The sequence below is a fragment of the Mandrillus leucophaeus genome, unplaced genomic scaffold, assembly GCF_000951045.1.
Source record: "Mandrillus leucophaeus isolate KB7577 unplaced genomic scaffold, Mleu.le_1.0 Scaffold794, whole genome shotgun sequence".
Classification (NCBI taxonomy): domain Eukaryota; kingdom Metazoa; phylum Chordata; class Mammalia; order Primates; family Cercopithecidae; genus Mandrillus; species Mandrillus leucophaeus.
The window spans coordinates 394,855-410,228 of record NW_012108630.1 but is presented as its reverse complement, the minus strand read 5'-3'; positions in this window follow the sequence as shown (position 1 = coordinate 410,228).

The following is a 15,374-nucleotide window of genomic DNA, read 5'->3' as shown; positions in this document are numbered from 1 at the left end:
GATCATGATGATAGTGATGATGAAGATGACGTCATTAACACTGAAGAAAAAGTGCCTGTAGACAATACGTGAAAATGTGTGATGCACTTATTGAAGGACTAAAACAGCATGTATTTATAACAGAACAAGAAATCATGTCAGTTTATAAAATTAAAGAGAGGCTTCTAAGACAAAAAATATTGTTAAGGAGGCAGACGACTCTGGAGGAAACATTTTTAAAAGCCATCCAGCAGAATGCCTCTTATCCCTAGGGGATTCACTTCCTGGTCTTTCAAATGCTTCTGATGTGTATTCTCACATAAAAACATAAAACAAAGCATACAATGAGCTTTTAATCAAAACACAGCATCAGAGGAGGAGAAAGCTTACTGTTGTTGCTGTTGTTTTTGCTGTTGTTTAACAGCTGATCCAGCTAGTCTCGGGTTTGATTTTACTGTACAAAGGACATGTATTTTTTATTGTTAAGTACTTACATGAATAAGTGTAAGAAAATGATTATCAGTAGCATTTAAATTCAGAGTCAGGAATTATGGTGATGCCAAACAACTGCAGATTATCTACAAAGGGTGGTTAACATAGTGGCACCTTTGCTTTCTCATGATTCCATGTACACGAACTTTGTTTCACGTAAAAAATTATTAAAAATAGTATATGAGCCAGGCATAGTGGCACACATCTATAATCCCAGCTACTTAGGAGGCCGAGACAGGAGAATTGCTTGAACCCAGGAGGTGGAGGTTGCAGTGAGCCGAGATTTGTGCTATTGCACTCCAGCCTGGGTGACAGAGTAAGACTTTGTCTCAAAAAACATACATATATTAAATTACTTTCAGGCTATTTGTATAAGATGCATATAAACATAAATTTTATGTTTAGACTTGGATCTAATCTCCAAGGCATCTCGTTATGTACATGCAAATATTCTAAAATCAAAAAAATTTGAAATCTCAAACATTTCTGGTCCCAAGCACTTCAGATAAGATACTCAACCTGCATACGTGGATTAGTATGTACACCTATAATTTCTTGCTCTGACAGTTGAAAGAAGTAACAATATCACACTAGCAATGAGTAGACCCAGATCCTAGGTCTCAGTTTCTAATACTATTCTTCAACAGAAGCAAACATCACTCTTCAGAGAAATCATTGATTTCAGGGCTAGGGTGGGAAATACACAAGATGATCCTAGAGTACCTTGTAGTGCCATTAAGTAAGGAAGTACTCAAAAAAAATTCATGATAATGAATGTGTGTCAAAGAAACTCAGGAACTAAGTGAAAAAGCTCCCAATGGCCAAAGCTGGAACAGTTTGTGCAAAATAAAAAACAGTAGTATTGGGTTATAACCCATGTATAAAATAAATATTCATGAGTCCATTTATATATAAATAAATGGCTATATAAGTAAATAAATGGAGAGAATAGACAAATCTCTCTTGCAGAAGAATTCCAAATATTTTAGGTACTCTACCCTCATCAAGGTAGAGCATAACTCACAGTGACTTCCTTCCAAAAAAGACAGTTTGGAAAAGGGCTGGGGTAGAGCAGCTTTCAACAGCAAAATCCGACAAACACTACTTCAGCTACATGATCAGGTTAACATCAACGGTGATAAGTAACACTGACAGCATTTACCCTGATATGATGTGATGAGAATGGCATTTTACCTCTGTGATCTTCCTCTCAAATACCCATAACCTCTGTTTAATCATGAGAAAAACATAATATAAACCCAAATTGTGGGACATTTTACAAAATATCTGATCAGTACTCAAAACTGTCAAGGTAATAAAAAATAAGAAAACTCTAAGAAACTATCCTAGCCAAGAGAAGGCTCAGCAGACGTGAGGACAAAATTTAATGTGATATCTTGGATGAAATTCGGAGACAGAGAAAGGATAACAGGGAAAGACTACGGAAATCAAAATAAAACGTGGAATTTAATTAATAATAATGTACTCATATTAGTTCATTAATTGTGACAAATGTACCAAACTAATGCAGGAGATTAACAATAAGGGAAAATGAGTGTATGTTACATGGAAATTATGTGACTATCTTTACAATGTTTCTGTACACTTAAACTATTTAAAATAAAAAATTAATTTTTAAAAAGGCAGACAGTCTGACTGCAGGATGCATGCTCTTAAACCTAGGCAATACTGCCTTTTTAACATATGCAATTCCTGTCTGACTAGCTTTATCTACTTCCCCAACAGGAGCGGGGAGTTGTAACCTTTACTATAATTTCAAAACTGATTTTCTCCCAAACATGATTAATTTTAACTGATAATAAACATCAAATTTTTAAAATCTAAATCTCTTATTCCTTTGTAAACAGCCACTTAGTTGTTTTTGTGTCACTGAATACTAAACCTAAACCCTCAATCTGTGCTAGAATGAAGTGTGTTGTCCTGTATAGCAAAGAGCCATTCAGCATTTACCAGGGCTATTAAACCATATTGCTGCATCATTCACAACAGTTGAAATTGTTGGATCGCTTTCCTACTGTTTGACTCCAGGCTTTAACTAGCATTTATTGGCACTGAAGCAGAAGTTGGAATGATCGATTATTTCTATGATTTTATAGACAACATATTTTAAAAGCTATAGCAATGATTATTAAATATTTTTTAATTTTAAATTTTTGTGGGCACAGCAGGTGTATATATTTATAGGATCCATGAGATGTTTTGACACAGGGATGCAATGCATAATAATCGCATCATGGAAAATGGGGTATCTATATCCTCAAACATTTATCCTCTGTGTTATAAACAATCCAATTATATCTCTTAGTTATTTTAAAATGTACAACTACATTATTATTGACTACAGTCATCCTGTTGTGCTATCAAATACTAGGCCTTATTCATTCATTCTATTTTTTGTACCCACTAACCGTCCCCACATCCCCCTCACCGACTCCCCCTACCACAACCCTTCCCAGCCTCTGATAACTATCCCTCTACTCTCTATATGCATGGGTTCAATTGTGTGATTTTTTAGGTCCCACAAATAAGTGAGAACATGTGATGTTTGTCTTTCTGTGCCTGGCTTATTTAGCTCAACACACTGACCTCCAGTTTCATCCATGTTGTTGCAAATGACTGAATCTCATTTTTTTATAGCTAAATAGTATTCCATTGTGTATAAATACTACATTTTTTAATCCATTCATCTGTTGATGAACACATAGGTTGCTTCCAAATCTTGGCTCTTATAAACAGAGCTGCAAGAAATATGGGAGTGCAGATATCTCTTCGATATATTGATTTCCTTTCTTTTGGGCATATACCCAGCAGTGAGATTGCTACATTGTATGGTAACTCTACTTTTAGTTTTTTGAGACACCTCCAAACAGTTCTTATTTTATTTTATTTTATTTTACTTTATTTATTTATTTATTTATTTATTTTTTGAGACAGAGTCTTGCTCTGTTGCCCAGGCTGGAGTGCAGTGGTGCAATCTTGGCTCACTGCAAGCTCTGCCTCAGCCTCCCAAGTAGCTGGGACTACAAGCGCCGCCACCACACCTGGCTAATTTTTTTGTATTTTTAGTAGAGACAGGGTTTCACCATGTTAGCCAGGATGGTCTCAATCTCCTGACTTCATGATTCACCTGCCTCGGCCTCCCAAAGTACTGGGATTACAGTCATGAGCCACTGCGCCCAGCCCAAACAGTTCTTATTATTATATTTTTGCAAAATCTTCTTAGCCTAAATTAGGCACATCTTTCTCATAAATTTTCTGATCTTCTCAATACTACAACAAATAATGCACACACAAAATCCCTACATTTTGTTCTAAATTATAAGGGATGTAATAAATATCTTACTGAATCTCACTATGATGTATATTGTTATATAGGAATAATTCTATAATCCAAGATATACAGTGAAAGAGCTCCCAGTAATTACCAAGTCAGGGAAGTTTTAATTGAGAATATTCACGTTATCACAATTCGCTGCAACTCAAGCAAATCTTGACTTACTTTTCTTCTCAGAAAATTACAAATGGAATTACAAATGTAATTTTATGTTTTGCTTAATCTAGTAACTATAGCTAGAATCTGTAAAAGATAATTTAAATTCAGTCTTGGCAGATAAGAGAGACTTGATAAGGATTTTAGGCTGATGGGAAACCAGTCATAAGAGAAGATTTTTAGAAGTTTCTAAGAGAAGGGCGATGGGATGAGGTTTTTTAAAAGGTGAAATTGCAAATCCTACGTAGAAATAACTTTCCTAGAGACGAGAAGGAAGTATGAGTTCAGATAAAGAGAATTTGAAGTTAAGGATGGAAGAAACTTGAACAGAAATCATCATTTTTGCCATTGTGATAGGAGCAACAAAAGAAGCATGAACTTAAATACAGACGAGAAAGCTGAAAAGTTCCACTGAGGAAGGGAAAAGAAAGAAGACTAGGAACTGAGTTTCAATAAGAGCCTAAAAAAATCAGGAACACGTATGAGATGAATGCTAACTCACAGGTGTGCAGGAAAATGTTCACTCCGCAGGCCTGGGTTGCTCAAACTAAACATTTCCAAGAAAATCCTGTCTTCAAGATTGGCCCTGGAAGATGAGCTCTAAGCCTTTGAAAGTTTCTGCCTGATAAGAGTCTTTTGTATGCCTGAGCCTTGGGCCATGCAGCACTAGTTTGATCATAAGGTTTATGCTGACAATATGATCTATGGTGAATGATTTTTTTAGTGGTTGCATATGAATGACATGTTTTGCTCCGAGGTGCTGCAGTAGGAGTAGCTGAGGTCAGTCAGACAGTCATTGCATGTCTTTGTGATAAATCTCCAAAAATAACCCTGGATACCATGATTCAGATGAGCTTATCTGGTTGGCAACACATCACATATGTTGCCACACATCCTTGGAAGAATTAAGCACAACCATGCAACTCCATTGTGAAGGACGCCTGCAAGCTCATGCCTGGTTTCTCCTGGATTTTGCCCCATGCACCTTTTCTCTTAGCTTATTGTAATGTATATCCTTTTACTGTAAGAAACCACAGCCATGAGTTAATGAATTTTCTGAGTCCTGCAAGTCCACAAGTCCTTCTAGTAAATTATTGAGCCTGAGGGTGGTCTTAGGGATTCTGGATTCTATAGAATTACCCATTCCTAAACTCCAAGTCAAAAACAGTGAGTGGAGGTTGACTGGAAGTTTTTCTCAATCGCAGAACAGTAAGAGAAAAGAGTTGGGGACACTGAGGACAGAGTTATAGAAAAAAAGCCACAGAATCCAGCCTGAATAAGCACTGACATGAAGTCAAGATGGAACAGCAGGCTGAAAGAAGAGTAGTCCCTGTAGTTACAGATAAGGTCAGAAAGAATAATAGTGGCAGTAAAGGACTGAAGGTAGTGAGGACATGATGTTGCAGTTTAGCACTTCAGAAATGATGGGCAAAGTTGCAAAGGATCCTAAAGTTTGGTCTGCACCATGGAACTAGTACACTGTTTGAGAGTGAAGGTAAAAGCAAATATAGTTGAGGGGATTCAGAAGCTATGATGCTAATGTGGCCCAGGGTACGTGCACATGCAAGCACACAGAGGAAAACACTGAAATAAAGGAATATCAATGTTCTTGATGGTGAAGTAGCGTTATATTAGTCTGTTTTCACACTGCTGATAAAGACATCCTGGAGACTGCGTAATTTATAAAGAAGTTTAATGGACTCACAGTTCCATATGGCTGGGGATGCCTCACAATCATGGCAAAGGCAAAAGGCATGTCTCACACGGAGGCAGACAAGAGAGAGAATGAGAACCACGTGAAAGGGATTTCCTCTCATAAAACCATCAGATCTCGTGAGACTTATTCACTACCATGAGAACAGCATGGAGAAAACCACCTCCATGATTCAAATATCTCCCACCTGGTCCCTCCCACAACACGTGAGAATAATGGGAGCTACAATTCAAAATGAGATTTGGGTGGGGTCTCAGAGCCAAACCATTTCATTCTGCCCATAGCCCCTCCCAAATCTCAAGTCCTCACATTTCAAAACCAATCATGTCTTCCCAACAGTCCCCCAAAGTCTTAACTAATTTCGGTGTTAACTCAAAAGTACACAGTCCAAAGTCTAATTTGAGATAAGGCACACCCCTTCCACTTACGAGCAGGTAAAACTGAAAGCAAGTTAGTTACTTCCTAGATACAATGGGCGTACAGGCATTGGATAAACACACCCATTCCAAAAGAAAGAAATTGACCAAAACAAAGCGGTTACAGAGACAGTGCAAGTCCAAAATCTAGCAGAGCAGTCAAATCTTAAAGCTCCAAAATTATTTCCTTTGACTCCATGTCTCACATCCAGGTCATGTTGATGCAAGAGGTGGGTTCCCATGATCTTGGGCAGCTCCACCACTGTGGCTTTGCAGTGTACAGCTTCCCCCTAGCTGCTTTCACAGGCTGACATTGAGTGTCTGTGACTTTTCCAGGTGCACGGTGCAAGCTGCAGGTGGATCTACCATTCTGGGATCTGGAGGACCATGGACCTCTTTTCACAGCTTCATTAGGCATTGCCCCAGTGGGGACTCTGTGTGGGGGCTTTAACCCTACATTTTCCTTTGGCACTGCCCTAGCAGAGATTCTCCATGAGGGCCCCGCCCCTGCAGCAAATTTCTGCATGGACATTGAGCCGTTTCCATACATCCTCTGAAATTTAGGCAGAGGTTCCCAAAACTCAATTCTTGACTTCTGTGCACTGCAGACTCAACACCACGTGGAAGCTGCCAAGGCTTGGGGCTTGCACCCTCTAAAGCCACAGCCTGAGCTGTACCTTGGCTCCTTTTGGCCATGGCTAGAGTGGCTGGGATGCAGGGCACAAAGTCTTCAGGCTGCACATAGTAGGGGCACCCTAGGCCTGGCCCATGAAACCTTTTTTTCTTCCAAGCCTCTGGGCCTGTGATGATAAGGGCTGTCTCAAAGGTCTCTGACATGCCCTGGAGACGTTTCCCCCACTGTCTTGGTGATTAACATTTGGCTTCTTGTAACTTACACAAATTTCTGCAACTAGCTTGAATTTCTCCTCAGAAAATGGGTTTTTCTTTTCTATCTCATTGTCAGGCTGCAAATTTTCTGAATTTTTATGCTCTGCTTCTCTTTTAAAACTGAATACTTTTAACAGCACCCAAGTCACCTCTTGGATGCTTCACTGCTTTTTTCTTCCACCAGATACCCTAAATCATCCGTCTCAAGTTCAAAGTTCCACAAATCTCTAGGGCAGGGGCAAAATGCCACCAGTCTCTTTGCTAAAACACAGCAAGAGTCACCTTTATTCCAGTTTCCAATAAGTTCCAAACCTCCACTACTCCATAATAATAAATCTCAGTTAATGGTTACTTCATTTTTCTGGCAGCTTAAGCCAAAAACCTTGGAGTTATCCTTTACTCAGGTTTTTCTCAAACCAAATGTTCAATCTTCTAACATATTATGTCAACTCTGGTTCAAAATATATTCAGCTGCAACCATTGCTCACTACTTCCAAGCCACCATATCACGTGCCTGGTTCTTTTCCTCACCCTCACGCTCCATCCCAGCATATTCTACTGAGCAGTGAGAGGGATCCTGGTAAAACACGATCAGGTCTTGTCATTTATCTCCAAGCACTACCATCTCACTGGGCGCAAACATCCAAACCTGCCAGTGGCTTTCAAGGACCTGCATTTACTGAGCCAGTAGCACCCTCACTGTACTTCCCCTCACCCGCTTCCCCTCATCCCCTGTTCCCCATCCTTACTGGCCTCTTTGGTGTTCCCTGGCTTTCTACACCTACTGATCCCTCTTCTTGGAACATTAGTCTCCCAGATAAGCATGTTTCTCTCCTTCAGCTTCTCAGGGTTTTTGCTCAAATGTAATCCTCCAATTGAGACTTTCTCTACTAACACTTTTTACTACTTACAATTGCACTACGCACACTTCATGGCCTGGCAATTCCTATCTCCTCCCTTGGTTTTAGTTTTTTTCTCCCTAGCACTAGTCACCTTCTGACATCTCTCTCTCTCTCCCTCTCTCTCTCTCCTTCTGTAATTTATTCATTTAGGATTGTTCTTTCTTTCTAGTATGTAAGTCCCAAGGAGCAAGGAGATTCTATTCACTACTGTTTTTCTAATTCCAAGAATTGAAGCTAGCACAGACTACTAAGTACTTGACACAGACTGTATTTGTTGAATGAATGAATGAATGAATGTCTGAAAAGCAACGGAACGTGTTACATAGCTGATCATTTTGTAATTTCAGCAGACTCATCATTAAACCAAGCCCTTGGACACATCCTGTTATAACCTTGTCTGGAAGCAGTAAGTGTGAGGACCGAGAAACACCTGCCCAATAGAGCACTGTCCTCCTAGTGAATTATGCAATGCTTCAACCATTTAATTCATTGTACATTGTCATCAGATAATGGCTTGTGCAAGCCTAATTTCCTCAGTGGGAAGAATTTCAGCTTCCTAAACAAGGAAAACTTTTAATTATCTATTCCTTTAACTATGAAGGAAAAAAGGACTATTTTTGCATTTTTTTCGTCTTGGAAAACTGGGTTTCGTTGGTTGTCTTTGGTAACTTAAATATACGAACTGTGTTTTTTAAATTATTGCATTCATTTTTACACGTATTTATGGAGCACCTACAATGTGTTTACTTATTTAGTCATGAAAATGGTTATTAAGTATCTGATATGTGCCAAGGGACGTGCTACTCAATAAAACTGACATACTTATTTTACTGGATTTCAATGTTCTTTATAATAAAAATCATATTTAATAAATAAATAAATAAATGTCTGGGACTTTAGAATTGTTGCATTCTACATTTTGTGCATATTAATCCTGGACGTGAACAATGGTTCACCGCATGTCATTCTAAGACAACGCTTCCAGAAATCCACTAGGACATCTCTGGTGCTCCCATGTTGTTTTCACTATGAATGCATAATTGTAACTACAGTCTGAAAAGTGCATAGCAACCAGAAGCTATAGCCTTCAGGTCACAGTATGAAGATCTGTGTCACATTAGAAGGCAAGACTCCTGAGCCAATAGAGGGTGAAAGGAATCTTGCATGTGCAGTGGAAATGATAGATAACAGTTTTGGCATTGGGACCAACCTTGGAGACAGGAATGATTAGAGCTCATCTCACTAACCCTCCAGCCACCATATTGAGTTAGTCACAGCTGGATGGAATGAACTTCATGTAGTGCATCTGAGCAATCAACAAGAGGAGCAGCCTGCTAAAGACACCCAGTGCTTCTCCTAGACCTCCTTGTATCCCTTTTACCATTTCTGTACTTCGCTGCCTATTTTCTTCCAATGACCTGACACTCGTCTTAGGACAACTGCCCTCAGGGGTCCCTGAAGCCCATTTGCCTACAGGCATCATGGAAAGCCACGAGAGCAAGTTCTCATCTCAAGGAGGAAAGCCCAGCTCCTTGGCCTCCAGTAGTGACACACTGAGGCTTAACCCACACACCAGAATATCCTTGCAAAATCAGGCTGACATTATCCTCAACAACTCATTAGCTTCATCCCCATCCCTGCTCTGCTTCTTCAGCCCTCTTATAAATTTCTCTTGGGAAAACTTCCCTAGTAAATCATTTGCCACTAATACTAATCTCAAAGTTCACTTCCGAGGAACCCAATCTAGGTCACCCTTCGTAGTCTCATTTTCAGGCAGTGCCCCATAGAGCCCCCCTTTTCTTATTCTATGGTGACATAGTGAATTCATAGGCAATCCCTTAGTGACACTTAGCAAGTAACAATATTGCTTTCCAGGAGGCAGCCCATAGAGTTTAACTCTTCCACAATATTATTTTACTGAGGATATATATAGATACATAGACATAAACTCGCTCTATAAAGAGAGAGTTTAACTTTTCCACAATATCATTTTACTGAGGATATATATACAAACACGTGTTTGCGTATGTTTTAGGTTACAGGGGAAAAGTAAGATAAAACCTTTAAATGCTCTAGAATACTGTTTTTGCATGTCCTTCTTAATTCTTATATGACTACAACCCCAGGAAGGTTTTCTTTTCCTGGGTTGCTTTCTGAAGGAGCTCATCCTGCCACAACATTACTCCCGCAGTGTCGTTTAGTTTCAGCAGCTCAGTTGGAGCCTGCACTTGCAATAAATGAACTTTCACTCTCGGCTCATATATGGGATGACAGCAGTGTTGTCTTCAGTTGTCTTTATGGCAGGGATCTGGTTCCCACCTGGTTCATTCCAAAGTGCATGTCTACCCAGAAGTTGGTGGTGAGCCATGCAGGCAGCCTGCCCGAACTCTTTAGTGCAGCAAGCTCTGCATACTCATCTGTTACAGGCAGGCCAACTGCTAAAGGGAGAGGTGAACACAGTCCTTAGAATTAAAGGATTCTGTGGCTGGAAGATCATGCAAGTCATTCTGGTTCAATCCCTACTTTCCGTTGAGAAAACTGAGGCTCCTCATCGTCACACAATGTTTTGGTGGTGCAACGTCTGAGCTCAGAATCAGTGTTAGACCCTCAGTATACCCTGCTTCATACAGAACTGGATTTTGTCTTTTTCCCTGAAAAGAGGGCCCTTCAAGGTAGGGAACGTCACACACCAGGGCCTGTCACGGAGTGGGGGGCTGGGGAAGGGATAGCATTAGGAGAAATACTTAATGCAAATGACGAGTCGATGGGTGCAGCAAACCAACATGGCACATGTATACCTATGTATCAAACCTGCACATTGTGCACATGTACCCTAGAACTTAAAGGATAATAATAATAAAAAAAAAAGAGGGCCCTTAAAATTTCTGCCTGTCACAGGAATAGTATATACCATTCTCTGTGTGAGAAAGACAGATGGGAACTTTCCAGGTGAGTAACAAGTTTAACTTTTCATTCAGCAAATGTCTAGAGGGGGTGAAGATAGACATGTCCATTTTATTCCACGTTGACCAGTAAATGACCTGGTGTACAAACTGCTCAGCAATTCTCATTTTGCAGATGAGAAAATAGAAGCCCTGTAAGTTGTAATGACTTAACCTGAGACCATATGGTAAAGAATATTTTCAGGGTGCAAACCCCTGTGTCTCTATTGTCAAGGCTTGCACTCCACATACCACTCTGCCTCTCCAAAGCCTCACACCATTTGCTTTTTAGCTTGGCACAGATCTTACTAAAATGTCTTTGTCCACTTTCCTACTTTGGTAATACAATGGAGTGGTCAGAGTTGAAGTCTTCATTGATGCATTGGGACCATGTTGTGCCACAGACAATTGTTCCTTAGCATGAATTTTTCTTGCACAGGTCAGTGCATGTAACTAACTTAAGGAGACAGGATTGTCCTAAATCTGCACTGATCACGTGGTATGTCCTTGAATATTGTTTTCCTCCTGATTTTAGGCATGTATCATGTAGGATCGATCCACATGTGGATGCACTTATGTCAACAAAAAGCATGCACAATTTCAAATATTCAGGCCTCGGTCTGTTCTTGCTCATAGCACCTCCACACAGCCAAGGCAGAATTCCCATTTGGGAACCAGAAGCTTTTTGCAAAGGAACTCCATTGGCATGTATTAGAATGCTGGTCGTTTTGACAGACCCAAGACTTCACTGAGCTCAACTACACACAGATAATAATGCTGAGTTTCAAATACAGTGAACGCGGAAGAAGAACAGATTGTTCCTCTGCGTAGTGGTTTCATTCTGAAGAACTCCTTTGAAGTCAAGGAAATGGACGCCTGCAACAGACAGAGAGTGCAGTGGAGAATGCACTTATGTGTCACTATTAAATACTTTCAGCTTGGCTATTTTTAAGTCAAAAGTCTTCAAATATGTCAAAGGCACTTGTTCTAATTAAGAATAAAGGCCATGGCAAGTGGTGATTTTTTTTTAACTAAGTCAGTTTTTTAGCTCTTTAAACATGACTGAATCCATATGGAAGCTTTTGTTCAATATGAAAACCATATTTTTCCATCTTCCTGAATGTCCAATCCAAATTTCCTCATGCTTAAATATTTTAATATATATACAGATAAGTAAACACATTGAATGTAAATATGTTTTTGTGTATCTGTGTGAGCTAATCCATGTATCGTGTGTTTATGTATGTATATGTGTATATCAAGTATAGAAAGCGTTCATTTTAAGGTCAGTTTGGAATGAAAAATTTAATATACTTTATTAGTAAGTGCCATAACTAGGATGTTTCTATTTCAATGTCAAAATACAGCAACAATAAAATTATAATAATTTTGTTCCATTGAAGGTATCCATGATATTTGGACAAAAAAAAATTGCTTTCTTGACCTATTAGTGGTTTTCTCAGTACAGTAAATTATTTTTGGCCAACATGTTAAAGTAAAATTTTCATAACTACACACACACACATATACACTCACACAACCTGTTGCAGGATAATAAAAAGAGAAACTGCAGACCTTAGAAAGTAGTGTTGGAAGTACCAGTTGGAATATCCAAAAATTCACAAATCAAAGCCAAATTTTGAGTCACAAAAGTATACAGAGATAGTATTACAATAAGGCTGGCTACCCAAGCCCCAAACATTCAAAATTCATTTGGGGCAGGACTTTTAAAAATGGGAAAAAACTGTGTGGAGGTAAAAGACAAAGCTGATGATGTCCTAAATGGAGGCTTTTTATTATCTCATGGTCTGTATTCAGTAATAGTTTCGTTTATTTATTCGTTCATTTATTTCAAGCTATGCATTGAGCAACATCTCAATGTGCCAGGCAATATGTACAGTTGTTAAAGTGATGAATAAGACAGAAAGGGCTTCTGCCTAAATAAAATTTACAGTTTAATGGCAAAGGCAGGCAAAGATGAAAGAAGTAAAATTTTGATAATTATGTTCCATTAAAAGTATCTATGATATTTGGACAAAGAAATTGCTATCTTAACCTATTAGTGATTTTCTCAGTGAAACAAATTCGTTTTGGCCAACTTGCTAAAGTAACATTTTTACTAGGGAAAGTATGATATATTTATTGAACAGCAAGAAATTCTGACCCAAATTCAGCGACCAAAGAAACACACATCAATGAGTAGGATGAGGAGAGATTATGGGGGCTTTCAAGAGGTATTCAGATTGGATTATGGGTGGAGGCTTAACCAATTTTTAATATGAATGATATGTAAAAAATGTTGTTAGAGGGCCGGGTGCAGTGGTTCACGCCTGTAATCCTAGAACTTTTGGAGGCTGAGGTAGGCGGATTGCCTGAGCTCAGGAGTTCGCGACCAGCCTGGGCAACAAGGTGAAACCCCGTCTCTACGAAAATATAAAAAATTAGCCAGGCATGGTGGCATGTGCCTATAGTCCCAGCTACATGGGAGGCTGAGGCAGGAGACTTGCTTGAACCTGGGAGGCAGAGGTTGCAGAAAGTCAAGATCGTGCCACTGCACTCCAGCCTGGGCAATACAGCGAGACTCCGCCTCAAAAAAAAAATTAAATAAATAATAAATAATTAAATAAAATGTTGTTTGAGGAAACTGGTGTCATCATTGCAGGCAGGGAAGAGGTCAACTAGGCTTCCTGACACCCAAGATTAGGTGAGGTTCACCTGATCCATGAAAATATATGATTCTACTCCTTCACTCTAGCCAACAGGTTTAAACTTACTTTTTCTTCTTTGTCTGCCTTTGCCGTCAAGCTGTAAACTTCATGGAGGCAGAAGATCTTTCTGTCTTATTTATCACTGTAACCACTATGCATATTGCCTGGCACATTGAAAAGTTGCTCAATACATAGCTTGAAATAAATGAATGAATAAGTAAATGAAGCTATTACAGAATATAGACCATGAGATAATAAAGGTTTAAATTAAGATTATGGATATGAAAAGAGAGGAAGAAATATTGCAAACATTGAAAATTAGATTAGCCTGATTTTACATAGAAGATCCAAGAGGGGCTGATACAAAAATATTAACAGTTTGCATCTGTACAGTCCTTGATAATTTACATAGTATTTTCACAAATGACTTAACAATTTTGAACAACTTTGCCCCATGTTTTCAATCCCAAACAAACAAAATTATGTTGATGCTATTGAGGAAAACCAAGACTTGAGCTGCAGGACCAGTTGGAGGGATATGTTAAGTTCAGTTGTAGTCAGACTGAATTTGAAAATAAGTGAGAATATTGAAATGAAAATATCTAGTATTAAATTGAAAATATGTAACACTGACGTGAAAGAACAGGTCTGGAGATACGAACTGATTGCCTTTCAGGGCTGAACAAACAAAGAGACACTTTCAAGCAAAACCCACATCAGTTTAATAATATGTTTCCACTCTCCAATTTTGAAAATTTCACTTTAGGTTATCAATTGCATCTTTCAATTTGTATATTCAAGTAGACTAAAAACTCCTATTAGCTTCAAAGCTAATACATTTCCAACTCCAAAAAAAAAAGAAATGAGATACCAGAAAAAATGGCTGATAGGAGGTAGGACTAAATTGCAGCTCCCACTCAGATGGACAGAGCAGCATATGGAGACCCACTTCATGAACTTTTGCTCCAAGAACTACTGAGGAACATACCAGGAAACCCAAGAAAATCCATAGACTCTTTGAAGGAAGGAGGTGGATGGCTATTGCAGGCTCTGTGAGACAGCTGAGGAACTGTGAGTTGGCTTTCTTTCTCAGCTAGGAGGCTTGCAGCCTTGAGTAAGTTCTCAGCCATGTTTGCCGGCTGCCTGGAAATAAATTCAATGCTATTGGCAGGGCACAGTGGGAGTGACACTGGCCTTTTGGGCTGTGGGCTGCATGGGAGCTGGGTGAGGCCTGTGGCTGCCCACTTTGCCCACTCCCATGATGACCTGGGTGACTCAACAGAGGCCGCCATAATCCCCTGAAAAACATAATTCCATTGGCCTGAGAACCACACCCCATCCCTCACAGCAGCCACAGCAAGCCCTGCCCAAGGAGAGTCTGAGCTCAGATATGCCTAAAACTGCACCCACCTGATACTCTTCCTTACCCACCCTGGTAGTCAAAGAAAAAGGACATAAACTCTTGGGAGCTCTACGGCCCCACCCACCACCTGTTCCTTCCTCTACTACCACAGCTGATGCACTCTTGAAAGAGCCACCTCCTGGCTGGAGGCCAACCAACCCAAAACCAGCACACTTAACAAAAATACAACCAAGAACCCTCACAGAATCCACTTCACTTCCTGTTACCTCCATGGGAGCAGGTGCTAGTATCCATGACTAGGAGATCTGAAGACGGATCACATCACGGGACTCTTTGTCAACACTCCCCACTATCAGCTTGGAGTGTGGTAGCTCTTGGAGTGTGGTAGCTCTTCTAGGTGGTTAGATCCAGAAAAGAAACAACAATCACTGCAGTTTAGCTCTCAGGAAGCCCACTCCT